The sequence below is a fragment of the Dama dama genome, chromosome 28, assembly GCF_033118175.1.
Source record: "Dama dama isolate Ldn47 chromosome 28, ASM3311817v1, whole genome shotgun sequence".
Classification (NCBI taxonomy): Eukaryota; Metazoa; Chordata; class Mammalia; order Artiodactyla; family Cervidae; genus Dama; species Dama dama.
Genome location: NC_083708.1, coordinates 31,091,466 through 31,108,570, shown reverse-complemented (window position 1 = coordinate 31,108,570; position 17,105 = coordinate 31,091,466). Strand labels below are relative to the sequence as shown.

Here is a 17,105-nt window from a genome sequence, read left to right as displayed (position 1 = left end):
AAATGGACCAGGTCAGCTTCCCTGTCCAAAGCAAGAGGGGATACTGGTAAATGAGGTCTGGTATGCACAGCATGGGCCCAAATCACAAAGGGTCATAAATATAAGGCTAAGAATTTTATTCCATTAAAATGAAAAAAATATTGAAAGTTTTGAGCAGCCAGTTCACTCAATCAGAACTGTGCTTTAGGAAGATTAATTAAATGACATCCAGTCACAGATTCAGGTCCAAAGAAAAGCACCGAGTTAATTTATTCACTCAAGGAAGGACGGCTACAGTGTTCCCTGCTCGAGCTGCGGCAGCTAGCAGATGCCTTGTCCCTTCTCCTTGCCACGCTCTGTGACTGAGTGTGGTGGGCTGGGAACTCACTGTTTCCTCTGTCTCTTCCTCAACCAAGAGAGATGTGAGAAAACCTGGGGGGACCCTAAGAAGCATGGAGCACGAGCAAAGTCCTCTTCCTGCGTGGGAAGGGGTTCATTAAAGCCATGGTCAAAGAAGCCTTATGTGGCTTCTCCAGAGGCAAGGGTTCCAGTCCTCGGAACTCCTGCTGTAAGACCTAAGCCCCCCACAGAGAAGTCTAGGCACTGGGGCTTACGGACCGAGAAGAATCCAGTGATATCAATATTGATGCTGCTTCTGAAACCCTACTCTTTTGGAAACTAACTCCTACTCTGTAATGAAAGTTGAGAAAATAATGAGTTTTAATGTAAGAATTTGGCTGGCAGTCAATTTAGATAAACTAGCATTCCTGGAATACAAATGAGGACAAAGACATTTGTAGTATATAAGGCACTAAAAAAAAGAGAGATATCATTTTTCCCATAAAATATTATTATAACTCTTCGAAATGGACAATTTCCTGTTTCAACAGCTGACAGTGAGTCGAAGAGGAAGAAAAAGAAAATAAGCCAAAGGTATATTCTTCCTTTCCAGTCTCTTAGTCTAAAGAATTCCAAGTTCTCTTCTGCTGTAAGGAATTATCCAATCACTGCCCAGCCATCTGCCCACTTTCTAGTTTCCACCCAACTTTTAAAACTGTTAATTAATTAACTCCTTTTAAGAAACTTACATAAGACTGGAAGTCAGACTTGTAATTAAAACACCATCATGGATATTATAGCCATATGGCTTGGGAGTTAAGGGCTCGGGCTTTGAAAACACAATGCCTGCCTTGGAACCTCAGTCCTACTTATTCAAATTGGCTAATCTTGGGCAAACTGCTTAATCTACCTATGCCTAAACTTTCTCATCTACAAAATGGGGCTAACCATGTCCGAGGCCAACCTCCCCAGCTCCATCACTGACACTACTGTTCAGCCAGTCCCTGGGGCATGAGAGAGCACACATTCTGACTTTCATCACCCTTCGGTTGTTAAACATCAACATCAAAGTTCCCAGAAACATCTCATTTACAGCTCATTCCCTTCCCGTGATGTGAACATAGTTCATATTTTCATCACCAGGCACAATGAAGGGGCATGGCGGCAAAGAAGGTCTTCCTACCTAGGCTCCCATTCTCCAGGATCCCCCTTCCTATCGCCATTAGCCTGTATTTATTTTAACATGTTTCTCTTTATACCATGTGATTTTCTTATTCAAGAAACCATCATGATTCCTTCTGCTGTGTAAAATGTCAAGTCAAAAACTAACGTACTGGCTAATCTACTGACCTCTATGAATCCGACCATCTATTATCTTCTGTTTTTACAAAGGCCATCCTGGCTCCAGCTTGAGTCTTCAGGGTCTCAAGTACTCATTCAAGTTCAGTCTACCTTAGTATCTTTATTTTTTTATTTTTTTTTTATTTTTTTTTTCCTTCAGATCTAGTGAGATATAATTGACATACAATGTTGTGTAAGTTTAAGATGTAACACATGATTATTTGATACATGTAGATATTGTGAAACGATAATCACAGTGAGGTCAGTTACCACTCTCATCCTCTTGCAGAACTATCTTCTGTATAAGTGTATCATGCCAGCTTAATATATTTATTTACACGGTTTTCTCATCCTAAAACACGCAGTGCTGCCTCCAGTTGGCTAAAGCAAACTCACCCATTCTCCAGGCTAAGATATTTATTAACACCTTCAGCGAACTTCTACTTGACAATTGGCATCACCCAGTGCAGCATTTGGAGAAGGCAATGGCGACCCACTCCAGTATTCTTGCCTGGAGAGTCCCAGGGACGGGGGAGCCTGGTGGGCTGCCTGCCGTCTGTGGGGTCGGACACGACTGAAATGAGTCAGCAGCAACAGTGCAGCATCTGATTACAGAAGGCAAGATCCAGATCTCTGTTTTCCTGTGTTACTCTCTTATATCCTTGAGTAACTTTCTTCTTCAAAAGTAGAGGAAAAAGAATCTGTTTCTCCTTCACTGTCTATTATACATATCCAACCCAAATTTGGTCACTTTGCATTAAATTTATTGATGTCACCACAGTATTCCTGAGTAGTAGGTGGGAAGACATTTATAATCTTAGTTAACATATAGGAAGGAAACAGCAACCTTTCCCATCCTGAGGTTTTTGCCTTTGCTATTTTCTCTGGCAGCAATGCCCATTTCCTAGCTCTTTGCATAGCTGTTTCATCCTTAACTTCAGGAATCTGCTTGAAAGTCCCCTTTTAAGAGAGGTCTTTCTTAGCAACCCCACATAAAGCTGGCCATTCTCATCATTTATCATACCACCTTATTTCCATCCCACAACCACACCCTAATCATCTTATTTGCTTGCTGGTTGGCTGACAGCCCCACTAGATGTAAACTTCACGAGGGCAGGACTTTTCTCTTGTTCCTCCTTGCTGGATGTACACACCTAGTATCCAGCAAAGTGGCTTGTCCTCAATAAATGTCCATTTAATAAATGAAAGAATCAATCACATATTAAACATATCTGGAGCACTCTAATGAGAAACCACTAATATCCTAGTGTCTGCAAAGTGTCTGTCCTATTCCATGAATTTCTATTGTCTTCAATGTCTGCAAGTAATTATATCAAGTACTCTGCAGTCTCTATGCTGGGCACAATTACAAAATAGTTTTCGGATGAAAACATTAATTAACCTATTGATACTTTAAGTGAAATCATATGTGAGCCTAAATTAATTCCAATTCTTAACGTTTGATTTGTTACCTCCTCTTGAGACATGAAGAGAGGTTAGTTACTTGGAGGAGGAATCCAGATTCTCAAAGAGAACATCTTTCTACCCAAAATGGTGAGTAATAAAATTCCAATTTAGCTTACGAAGTTAATACTGTTAAAAGAACGAAGGAGCAATGTCACAAAGCATCCTAAAGGGCAGTTAAGTTTTAACTAGCACATCTTAGTTAACGGGCCCAAGAGTGAAAGGCTGCAGAAAGCACACTAAATGGCACTTCAGTGCCTCTTCCCATGGGGCAGGCATGATGGAGGGCACACTGGACCCAGGCCAGCACCAGGTCCCAGGACGGGTTTCACTGTGGGTCACGAGGAGGCCTGGGCCTGTCACTTAACCATTTTGCTCTCAGTTTCCCAAAATGGGAGAGCGGGGTTGGTAACTTCTAGTTCTGACTTATTCCTGAAAAAACTAGCATCAGAAATCACAAAGCTAGTATTAAAATGAGACTGGTAAAAAAGCAAAACTATCATAATTTTTTAATAAAGATAGAAAATATTAATGTGCCAGCCAATTCTTAGTCAATCTTGGTTTGTTGGTACTTACATTAGGTAGGGTAGATTTTATAAAGTTAAGAGGGAAAGATGAAAAATGACAGGTAATAAAATGTAATCTGTGCTGATAATAGAAGACATACTCTTTTTTAAAAAAATGACCATTAAAACTAAATATGGCCTTGAGTAACTTGCAGCAATCAGCTTGAAACGGGCAGATATCTAATGACACAAAAGGAATCTTCAAAAAGATTCTGCATTATAGAGACTGATTACATTCACATCAAAAAAATCAAAACTAATAAAATTTACTAGAAGGTGGTAAAATATTATGAAATAGCTTCTGAAATAATCTTTCAAGCATGTAACTAACAAATAGATTTAAATAAAAACATTTATGGTCTAAACTTAAGAGTTTCAAAATAACTACATCCAAATTGTATATTTTCATTATACTTAAATAATATCATCACAGTCTTATTGCTGTTTTTGATCAAAAGTTTAGAAAACTTCAGATTTTAGAATCTATTAAATAAAAACACTTATCTTTTTACTTTACTCTTACAGATAGGATTAGACAGGCTGTAAACAAGATGTATGGCTTTCTTTGCCTTACCAGTTTGCAGATCCCTGAAGAACTGCACAAGAATATTTACACATCAGAGCAAAGAATAAGGAAAGAAGAAATGAATAACAACAGACGGCTCTAGAAAGAACCAGTTTCAGTTCAGACATGCTTCGGTTTGAAATGTACAATTAATATAAAAGCCTTTCTTTAAACGCTCCTGCCGAAAACTTCACTGTTAAAAGATCAAACACTAATTCCCCATTAGGACAAGCAGAGTTTACCTATTACTCATTTTTGCTACATAAAGCTTTCAGGACAAGATGCTGTCGATCTCATAAATATCTTTGGCTTAAAATAACTGAAATAACCCACATATCATTAGCTGAGTTGATTAACACATATAATATGGGCCAAATTTAATCACTCAACCAATAAGCTACTGTGTTGAGCTACTCTGGCTTTTCAACTTAGAGTGGAACATGGGAAGGTTTAAATATTTGAATAAAGATATAAAAATAGTTAATCCAGGAGAAATTTAGAGCTAGAAGGGACATCAAAGGTCATCTAGTTACATAACCTTGGTTTACAGATGAGGAAACTGAGGTTCAGAGAGGCCCCATTTCCCTAATTAAATGCTTCAAAGTGTGATGGTTTGGTAAGAACTACAGCCAAGTGAATGCCACTTTTATGCCATCCCAGATACATGTAATTCTTCTGATCAGGGGGAATCACCCCTGTGAGTCCCTTACATGTAAGTGTGTACACATCTTTCATTGCCTCCTTCTAATGTTTGCATTCTCTCTACAATTAAGCAAAATACTGAACTGAAGCTTTTCTAAATTAAATGAATTATTTGTTGTATTTGTCAAACTGCACTTTGAACTTCATTTTTAAAATTTATAAATTTAATTAGATTAAAATTGTTATCAACTGTTTTGTCTTTCTTCCCTGTGATTCAGTACAATTCAATTTTTAGCCTCTAGGCCATTAGATGAAGAAAATATTCTTCACTTCTTCACTTTTCTGAAAAATTAAAGCACTAACATCTTCCCAACTTGTTTACTGAAAATAACAAGGATATGCATACTAACCTACCAGTAATCACAGGTTATAACAAAGAAGAACCACTATAACAGGTTATAATCACAGGTTAAAACAAAGAATAGCTCTGTCTTAGACTTGAGTTTCTAATGTACGAAAGCACAAAGTTTGAGTGAAAAGAACAATTTTCTGATAAACTTAAAAAAATCTAGCCATAGAATGCTCTTACTGAACAGGCATTTTAGACTTGAAAGTGAAAGTCGCTTAGTCATGTCCGACTCTCTGCGACTGTATAGTCCATGGAATTCTACAGGCCAGAATACTGGAGTGGGTAGCTGTTCCCTTCTCCAGGGGATCTTCCCAACTCAGGGATGGAACGCAGGTCTCCCACATGGCAGGTGGATTCTTTACCAGCTGAGCCGGCTTTTAGAAGATCATTATTCTTATAAAATAATTAACAGCTAGTGAAACTCTTTAAAGTTTGCTTTTACACTATCCCCTTGTCAAAATGAAATACATGTTGATAATCAATTAATAAAATTGCATCCTGATAGTGATTTTTTTCCTGAAGGTTCAATCTCATTTTCTAGCATGGAAGATTTTACAAAGTTGAGAGAGCAAGATGAAAAATGGGGAGAAATATTGAGAAGAACTTCAGGCTATTGTTCAAGGTAGACATCACTAGCATCCATGGTGGCAGAAACCAACGCCACCTACTCATAGAAGTGGTCCTGTATTTTTCTTGAGCATGAGCCACAGTCAAGGTGGTCTGGTAGCAGACATACTGAACAGGGCCTCAGTTCTAGCTCAGGGCCTACTACTTACCTGTTCTGTCACAGTAAAGATGCGTTATTTCAGTTCTCTAGTTTTTTTTTTTCCTTGTAAAATGTGGGCACTAGATAAGACACTTTCTAAGGTACTTTTCCGCTCCACAGGAAGTGGGTTTAAGACTTAAGAAGAACTTACTACATGCTTCTCAGTGTGGTAAGGGCGATAAGGGAGATACACCAGAAAAAATAAGATCCCTGATTCCAAGAAGCTTATATCCAGAAAGGCAAGTCAGTTATATAAAACTAGATAAACATAAAATATACACCAGAAAACAACCGTATGAACCAACATAGAAGTAGAGAATAAACTCAGTGATGTAGGCTATAACTAGGGGAATAAAAAAGAGAGACTGAGTTAGGTCATAGGGGAGAGTAAGACTGAAGATGGCGCTTCTGTGGGTGCAGGTGTGTATTCATTTGGGGGTTGGTATGTACATGGTTGGGCACACTCTGGGTTAATGTCCTGGAGCTTGGGAGATACAGCAGAAGGGGAGAGGAAGGCGCCTGACGAGAGACGAAGATTAACAGGGTCTAGAAAAATGATAAGACAGACACAGATGAAAGAAGGCAGGCTAATGACCTTAACTGTCAGGGACAGAAGTTAAAGGGTTGGTTAAAAGAGCACATCAATTGGGTCAAGAAAGTCCCAATACTTCTGATCTTGGTTCCTCCCATTTACAAGTGGAAGGACTTCTCAGTCATCAGGGTTCTGAGAGACGGGGCAGGGAAAAAGGCGGTGGTTCTCACTGGGAACTTTTCTTAGTTGTAAGGGCAAAGATACATAAATGACAACATCAAGAAACAGTAAATTGTCTGTCTGAAGGAAAGACCTTGAGAAGTAATTAGGGTCCTTTTAAAATAATGTTTTCTCAAGAAGAAAGTACACATGTGTTGTAGAGATAAATGCGGCAGGGACTGGAAAAGAGGAAATAGTGTGATAATCAAAAGGTATATGTTCCCTTCTAACACACATTCAGTATGAAAGTTAAAAATGCACAGTAAAGGAGAAGAAAATCAATGGCTAGATAGTTCTCACACTTAGAATTATTGTGAAGTGTACAACAGATTCTGTTATCTAGATGTTCTAACTCCTAAAGCACTGGCCCAGGAACTGTTATAAATAACAGTATAACAGTCCGAGCCATTACACAGGGCTTAAAGATAGATTTCTGAGCTGATCTTTCCAACTCAATTTAAGTTTTAAAAATGGGCAAGTTGCCAACATAATGTTTTGAAAATACACAGTTTATTGTGTACTTAATGTTATTTAATATTAGGTAAGCACGTCAAATAGTTCCTGAACTATTTTGCATCAAGAAGAAAAAGTTTTTTAAAGAAAACATAAAGAGACAGGAAATTATGAAAACATGAACCCTATCTGGTTATTTCTCCCATGGTTATTTCTAAAAGAATTTGTGTGAACCATCACAAAAAGCCTGTTAACATGTGATACCATAGTGTTAAAATAGGAACTGTTTGGTTTACTATTATGTTTATAGGTAAACCTCACAAATCACTTGAAATACACAAAATCCAGACTTCGAAACCTTTGATCCAAAGAAAGATAAGAGAAAGAAAATGAGAGCCTCATCCGAGTAAATACATTGTGATTTTTTGGCATTTTTGAGTTATGAGGCATTCTCTGCTAGTGAATTTTTCCAGATACTGAAACTTACTTCTAAAGAGCACTGAAATATTTATAGTTTAACCTTTTTGTCTCAGTTTTATAAACATGTTTATCTGCTCTTTTGATTTAGTGCAATTACACAAATCCTGTCTTGATGACTCAGTTTTCAGCATCACATGAGTTGGGGCTAGAAGATCTAACTCTTGGTCATCAGCTGACTGAACTGTATGATCTTGAGCGGCAGTCCCTAACCTTTTTGGCACCAGGGACTGGTTTCATGGAAGAAAATTTTTCCACAGACTGGGTGAGGGGAGAGGAGGAGGATGGTTTCAGGATAATTCAAGCCACATTATGTTTATCATGCACTTTATTTCTATTAGTATTACATCAGCTCCACTTCAAATCATCAGGCACTAGATCCCAGAGGTTGGGACCCCTGATCTCAAGAACTCACTTAACCCCCTCTTTGCCTTAGTTTCTAAGTATGTGAATAAGGATCATTCTCGCAAATCACAAGATGATTAAATGTGATTAAATGCATAAGTGCTTTTTAAAGGGCATAATAGTTACCATTATCATTGTTTTTCGCTATAAGACACTGGTTCCTTCAGAAAAATGGAAGCATATTAGACTTTTTGTCCACACACTAAATGGTCCAAAAAACTGCTGAGCTTTTACGTCTGTTTTCTATAACCCTACTGTTTAAATATCCATTAATTACAATGAAGACTTCTCACTACAACAGACTACAACAGTAACTGCTGTAGGGTGTCTGCTTTCCCCTAAGTTGCAGACTAATTTTTGTGCACAGTTGTCTGTACCAGGGCTTACGGATAAGTCAAATGTCTCTTTTTATGGTGCGGGGTGTAAATTTCAGGAAACATGCCCTCTTCTTTGTCAATGACTACATTTGAACTACTAACTCTACAGGTATGAAAAAGCAATTGATTAGTATATTATTTAGGAGTAATAGTTTGCAAGTTTACAAAGTAAACAAAACACCCATATCTACATAGATTTTGTTTTGCTTTTGTTTAAAAAAAAAAAAAAGTGCAAAATGGAAGCCACTCCTTTTTCATTTTATCTAAGCATATGTAAACCTATCTGGTTGTGCATCTATTCCCATTAATCTGGTGTTTTTTGACTTCTGCATGACCTGCCTTTATTTATTATACATGGATACCTCCACAGTACCTATGGGCACAGAGTTCATAATTTCATGTCAGTTCATCGATGAACATTTTAAGTTATCAAAAGGTACAAAATTTGGAAGCAGTGCTATTTTTTGTCTTATGCTTGTGTCCCCCAAAGCAAGGTGATTAATCTTTTAACCTCGGTTTCCTTGTCTACAAAATAGAGAAATATACAATTGCATTCTAGAACTCGAAAGAACTTCTTTTTCCTATTCTTTCTCCCAGGACAAAATTAAAAATTTTAATTTTCTAATCATGCAATAAAAATATTCTCATTATTGAAAAATTATAAAATTAGACAAATAAACAAAAAATAGAGCCCCATTAATCCTATCTGCAAAGAGTTGGACATGACTTAGTGACTGAACAACCACATCCCTATCCACCCAAACACAATTACCATTAACATCTTAACTATCTCTTTTCTAAATGGAATTGATTGCATTTGAGAAATGGCATCTTTCCATATACACTATTTTGTAATGTTTTAAATTCATCCCCAGCAACTTAATCAACATTAAATACATCATTCAACATCAGAGGTCAGCAAACATTTTCTGTAGAGGGTCAGATAGTAAGTATTTCAGGCTTTGCCAGGCACATCTCATGTCTTGTTTTTTTAAAATAATCTTTCAAATTGTAAAACCATTCTTAACTTTGGTAGTACAAAACAAGTCTCACAGCACAAAAATTTGTGCTGTAGGTTGTTGACTTTTGTTTTATATCAATGGATAGATTTCTGTATACAGGTGTATGGATATGTCAGAACCTAGATACAAGTTCCCTATCATTTGACACTTAGGTTTCCACTGTCTAGATGTTGCAAACAGTAGTGAATAAACATCCCTGTACATACTTATCTGTATGCATGATTATTTCCTCAGGTTAAATATTTGAACATGGAATTTCTGGTCAGAGGGCATTTGCGCCTTCATTTACTCATTAACTCTAGTTGTAGGGTCAAAGCAGCCATAGACAAAATGTAAGTGAATGAGCATGTCTACAGTTTGCCAGTCCCTGGATTATACTAACTTGACTGAAAGCATCAAGCATTAAATATTTTTCACTTAAATGAAGAGATTTTAAAATATATTCATATATCCTACTTCAGGACAACACTACTGTGTTTTTAATAGATCAGTGTTATATTTTTACAGTACCATAAATAATTCAATGAAACATCCTGATTAACAATAATCAGACCAGAATACAAAATGTCACATAACTCAATACTTTTCTTATTAGAAGAGTCTTGAATGTATCAATTGAAATAATTTGGGAGGCATTTCCTCTTTAAAGTATGAGCATAAATAATAACACTACAAAACATTATTCATCTTGTCAACTGTGGTCACTCTTGTACTATGTGAATGTTTTTAAAAATGATTACACACATAGACACACACACACAGATACATACTTCAACAGAGTTTAAACTTTCTAAATTATGAGCATTCAAAAAGGAACCTGTACTATAATTTTGAACTTTTAGAGATGTCAAGTCATTTATTCAACAAATATTTATTAAACGCCTATGAACTACATGTCAAGTTTCACAAGGTACTTGGGATACAAAACTAAACAAGAAAGCTGTGGTCAATGACTCGAACACTTGTTTTTAAAGACTGACAGTTGAAAAATATTCAGAGTAGTATTTTATGATATACAGGGAAGGCTAAAGTAATAACTTATATTTCTTCTCCAAAAAGAAAATGAAGATGTATTTTTACAAGTATTAATGGCAGAAGCTGTGCTTCAAGAATGTGAAGCAGAGCAGAAGGTGATGGTCCTGCCTCAGCATGTCCTCCACCTGTCTTTAGAGGAAAAACTTTTGCCGAAGAATAAGCTTTACCAGAGAATTATGAAAATGCAGAAAGAAAGGAAAACTGTCAAAAGAGGCCAAATAATAATAGTTTAGTCATTAAGCATAGTCAAGGACTTTTAGTATCTTCACAAAAGGCTAATAATATTCCGAGCCACATCCTGAGAGTTGTCTTGTAAAGATACTGAAACCCCCAACAGGTGGAAGAAGTTAACTACATGATATCCAGACTGTGGCCATGACAGAAGATGCCACCATTACGAGCACTGGCCTCAAAGATAAGGAACAAACTGACACTGGAACTGAAGATTAATTATACTTAAAACAATCAAGATGACACTGGTCAAACCAGCATCTGCATGACCATTTTTCAAGATCACTGTTAGAGCTGACTGTACTGTTTCTACAGGTAGCCCCCTCCCCCTCCATCTATAAGGGCTCTTGCCCATGATTTTTTGTTTTGTTGGTGGTGGGTTGAGGCAAGGCAGTTGGCTTTTGGGTAGGAGTCTGCCCTTCTCCCCAGTTACTGGCATCCAAAATAAACTTTCCTTTCCAAATAAAAAAGAAAACGAAGACAAGTACAATACTGTTGTATTACTTCACAAAGTAATGAGACAAACCCTCGCCATTAGTCTGACCATGCAAAACTGGCAAAGGTATGAGATATATGGAAAAACTACTGTACAAAACTGTAGAGAAAGCTACCATTTAGTTGTTTTTGAAGATCTCAAATTCAGCTTTAGACTAACCTGAACACATACATTTGTGTGTGTGTGTGATTAGTCAACAACTTGAAGGTTATCATTTAGATGCGAATCACCTACAGGAGTTAAGAACTGACCTATTAGATCTGTAAAAAGAAGTAGCTTCAACAGAAGACACTGAAATAGTCTTTTATAGAGACTCATGGACAGGGAAAGACTATATATTATCTATATGTGGAATGTTACAAAGCTGAACTCATAGAAACAGAGGACAGGGGCAGGTGGGATGATGGGAAAGTGGGAAAATGTTGATCAAAGGGCATATAAGATGAGTAAGTTCTGTAGGTCTAGGTATGGTAAGGTGATTATGGTTAACAACACATTATTATTAATATATACTTGAAACGTGCTGAGAGAGTAGATCATAAAATATTCTCGCCACAAAAAAGAAATGATAATTATGGAATTAGGTGATGGAATGTAGGTGTTAACTAACCCTACTGTAGTAATCATTTTGCAATATATAAATGACATATATATATGATATATATATATATAAATGATAATTATGGAATGTAGGTGATGGAATGTAGGTGTTAACTAACCCTACTGTAGTAATCATTTTGCAATATATAAATGACATATATATATGATACATATATATATATAAATGATAATTATGGAATGTAGGTGATGGAATGTAGGTGTTAACTAACCCTACTGTAGTAATCATTTTGCAATATATAAATGATAAAATCAACACTTTGTACATCTTAAATTTACACCATGTTATATGTCAGTTATATCTCAAAGAAGCTGGAAAACAAGTGAGACTCAAAGTCCTGAGAAAGCACAGTGGAGAAAACACGGCAGTCAAAAGATAAGGCGGAATAAAGCAGTCCAGCTGAAGGGCCGTGCAGCAGACCCACAGAATCAAGATGCAAAGGAAATGGAGTCAAGTTCGTCTAACATTAAACAAAAGCAGCACAAAAGAGTCAAACACGACTTAGTGACTAAACAACAACAAACAACAATGCAGCGGGCTGAAACTTGACGTGAGAATCCTAGGAGTTCAGTTGCTCAGTCGTGTCCGACTCCTCCAACCCCACAGACGGCAGCCCACCAGGCTCCTCCGTCCATGGGATTCTCCAGGCAGGAACACTGGAGTGGGTTGCCATGTCCTTCTCCAGGGGATCTTCCTGACCCAGGGGTCGAGCCCAGGTCTCCTGCGTCGTAGGCAGATTCTTTACCAACTGAGCTATGAGAGAAACCGGACACGAGAATGGATACATGTGTGTGTGGTCAAGTTCCTTCACTGCTCACCTTAAGTTACCACAACATGGGCTACACCCCAACACAAAATAAAAAGTTCAAAAGAAAAACCAAACAAACAAAAAAACTTGACATCAGTGTTGAAAATTTCATCCGTAACAAAACAGAGGAAGAGTGGGACATTCTTAAGTCACTTACAAGGCAGTGCTGTTGAAGACAAAAGACAGAGAATCCTAGGAAAAAACAAATGTCTCTTTTAAAGGGTTGGAAAACAGAAACTATTTTTTAGAGATAGACAAAAAAAAAAAATTCTGGCCAGGTCCAACACAGATCTTGGACTTTGAGGAAATAAGATTTCAAAAGGCTCTCAAAAAATCTTCATTATAAATTAATGATAGAAATTAGTGTCACATATTCCATGGGGATTATGACAGGATTCTTCCGTTTGCTTTATTCAACTAGAGTTGCCCTTAATATAAATGAAAACCCAAACAGCTTATGCTTCCTTTGATAGGACATTTGTTAGATTTCAGGAAAAAAAGCTTTGTTATAATTCCCAGGAAAGAAAATGTTTCTCTCAATTCTTTATCTAGCAAATTAGGACATGGTTTCCTTACCAGTGGTAAAGGCCAATCTTGGATGTCTATTTTCTTAGTTGATTTTTTTAAAAAAGAGGAATCCTGTTTATTGCAAGGGGTCGAAGGTTCTCAAACCAGCAGCATTAGCATTATCTGGGAAAGGCACATTAGCAGCCCCGGACTGAGATCTACAGAATCAGAAACTCTGATAGTGGGGCCCACAAATCTGCATTTTAATAAGGCTTCCTGGGAAATCTGATACACAGCACAGTTTAGGAAGCACTGAACTAGGTGAACTCAGGTAATTCAATAAGAATAGGAAATAAATTGATTGGAAAGAATAATAAAAATATTTATTGCCATGGGTATTATGTACACTGTTTCTGTAGTGAACCAAGCAAAAAAAATCTTTAATAATCTTCAAGTTTAGCAAATAGAATAGGTATTAAGCCATGTGATGCTGAATCTGCAGTTTAACAGCCAACTCTCCATTTGCTGCTTGCCTGATATTTAAGAGCAAACGGGACAGCCAATTCCTAAATGAATAGCAGTCATTGTGGCATAATTTCAGTCTTATGTGCTTGCCACTGTGGTTTAGGAGCTTATTTTACTGTTAAGTCATGTCTCTAAGTCACTTAATAGCATTAGAATGGAAAGATATGGTCAAATTTATGAGGCCAAAAATGAACCTCCTGTGAGTACTTTACACCACATTGAGAATCTAATTATTGGTTAACAACACAGCATTTATTAGTTTTCTCTCTCTTCATACAGACTCTGAGGCAAATCAGCATACAATAGTATTATTTTAAAGAGCCCTTTATATGTAAAATAGCTCTTGTATCTGTTTTTGGTAGTTCATAGGTTTAAAAAAAATACCTGTTTTAGGGTAAGACTGGTCATACAAGGTCAAACACATTAGAAAACAATAAAACAATTATTTTTCAACTGTGAGAGCTATGCCAATACCATAGATTTGAAATCACATAACTGAAAAATATTTGTAAAATGAGGCATAGTATATTAATAATGGGAAGAAGATTTACGTTCAGCTTTCTTAAGATATATTTTGGGCTTTTTTTCATTAAAGTTCTTAATAAGGAAATCAACAAGAAAGAAATGGAAACTAGAGGAACATACGTAAATATTTCTTGATGTCTGGATTCCTTAGAAAACTTGGAAAAATTAAATATATAAATATTTTAAAGTTTCCTAAGGCCTTTCCAAAGGCTAGGCTTTATTTATCAATGATTGGTTAGAATGTAGAATTGGGGTGAAGGGATCAAGCATATTCGTTTTGTGCTGGTTGAATAATTTCTTACATTTAAAAAATCACAATAAACATTTTTCACTAAAAAATACAAATACAGTTAAATAAAATAATCACACAGCTAATTATGATCATGGACCACATGCATCTCAGTAGACTGCAAGTCAAGTGTTTTAAGGCCACTTCTTATTCCCATGAGTTGTTTTATTTCCTCCCCTCTTTTTTTTTTTTGCCTTCTCCCTCCTTTCCTAAACATCTTCATTTTATATAGCTCTTGCAATAATATATACTTACACTGTGAATCGATAACATTTCACGATAAAAAGAACATAGATTTCACCCCAACTTACCTCTAACATGCTAACTATAAGCAAATATGCGGACATAAACTATAAAAGCTGAACAACATGCTTTGTTTATATTTCTGTCCTATAAGAAGTAGTTTAAGTAGGATGAGAACATCTGAGAAAACACATTTAGTAAGAATTCTCAAGTTCAGGGATGCTAGGAATGAGAAAGTTTAAGTAGGCTTTCAACCATATAATTTCCCAAAGACTGAACTGCATAAATGATTTTGGCCAAGTAATAAACAGCTGATGCTTATGTAGAATTCACCATATTCCAGGGACTCTTCTGAATGTCTGCATTTACTAAGTTGCTCTATCCTTCTACAAGGCTTCTGAGGTGGGAAAGGTTATCATCCCTGATTATGTTCACACAATGCCAGCAAGAAGCAGAGCAAGGACTTGAATGCCACAATCTGATCCCAGAGTTTATGGTCTTGACCACTACTCCACTCTGCTGAAACAAAGTGTTGTTAACAACTCTGAACAAAATGTAACATATGTTGTAAACTGAGAAATGAATTAATGAAAGAATTGTTCAGTGTTCTCTATATATGTTATATCATAGTGAAAGCCACCAGTCGTGTCTATTTGCGACCCCATGGACTATACAGTCCATGGAACTCTCCAGGCCAGAATACCGGAGTGGGTAGCCTTTCCCTTTCCCAAGAGATCTTCCCAACCCAGAGATCAAACCCAGGTCTCCAGCACTGTAGGTGTATTCTTTACCAGCTGAGCCACAAGGGAAGCCCAAGAATACTGGAGTGGGTAGCCTATCCCTTCTCCAACGAATCTTCCCCATCTGGGGATCAAACTGGGGTCTCCTGCATTGTAGGCAAACTCTTTACCAACTGAGCTATCAAGGAAGCCCTTATATCATAGTAGATCCTACTAAGTCTTTGGCATGTTCATGACTAGAAAATTTACTACCAAACTAAAAGTGGTATTTGAAAAAACTGTTTCAAGTTATCTGGACAATCTGTTTCATAAAGTAAAAAGATGAATGCTGTAAGACAAAGTATCCTTTGAACCAGCACTTTAAGACAAGTATTATAGAATATTTGTTGTTGTTATTTAGTAACCAAGTCATGTCTGACTCTTTGCAACCCCATAGACTGTAGTCCACCAGGCTCCTCTGTCCATGGGATTCTCCAGGCAAGAATACTGGAGTCTGTTGCCATTTCTTTCTCCAGGGGGCTCTTCCTAACCCAGGGATTGAAGCTGTCTCCTGCATTGGCAGGAGGGTTCTTTAACACTGAGCCACCAGGGAAGCCCGTATAGAACATTTATATATACTTTACACTTAAATTATGCTTGTTTTATATGTGAAGTATGATCTCTAATGTATACACATCAAGCTAATTGCAAATACATTAAATATTCTTTCAAATAAAGAATATTCTTTCAAATAAGAAAGATCCAAAATAGATCCCAAGATCCAAAATTGATTCCATCAAGCTTTGACTGTTCTTCTGGGTCATCTCTTTTATTATTAATATGTTAAAAAACATATTTAAATTCAAAAGACACACATCTTCCCAACCCACAACACACATGCCTACAAGAATGCATAACTAAAGACACACATCCTAATTACCATCTAGGTCAAGAAACAGGGCTCTGTCAGCCCCTCTAGAGGCCATCTATCTGTGCGCCTTGTCCCAACCGCTACTCTTTCCCTCTCTCCAAAAGTAACCACATCCTGGCAATTATTCTTAATATTTCTTTATCAACCAACAGCACATCCTTAGACACTATAGTCAGTCCTGCCCACTTTAAAAAAACAACTACTTAAAGGCCTCTTTTAAACCATAGGCTGCCCCCTTTCCCCTTTCTTTTAATTTATCTGGACAAATTTAAGTCTTTGCAAATCTAGGAGCCTCATTCTGCACATGTATAGTGCAGTTCAATACATTCTTCTCACAGTGTTTCTGACAAATTACAAGTTGGATCCAGAGACTTGGTTCCTTTGACAAGGTTCTAGGTGATACGCTCTTTTATCAGGAGGTTTGTATTGGTTTGCTTTCCTTTTGAGAAGTCAGCAGCTTTGATAATCATGGCCTGGATCTATTAACTCATCAGGAGTTGTAAAAATGGGTGTGCCTTCAACCTTTATCATTTCACTTTCATTTATTAACAGAAATAATTTTATTAAGACACTTGGCTTATCTACCACTTGGTTTCCTGTTATACAGTTCACATAGGAAAG

The 17,105-nt window shown here is 36.9% G+C and overlaps 1 protein-coding gene across 1 annotated transcript in view; it reads right to left on the bottom strand.

The window, feature by feature from the left end:
- MAN1A1 (mannosidase alpha class 1A member 1) overlaps positions 1-17,105 on the bottom strand; it is a 170,062-nt gene that overhangs the window by 74,178 nt on the left and 78,779 nt on the right. The window lies entirely within an intron of this gene.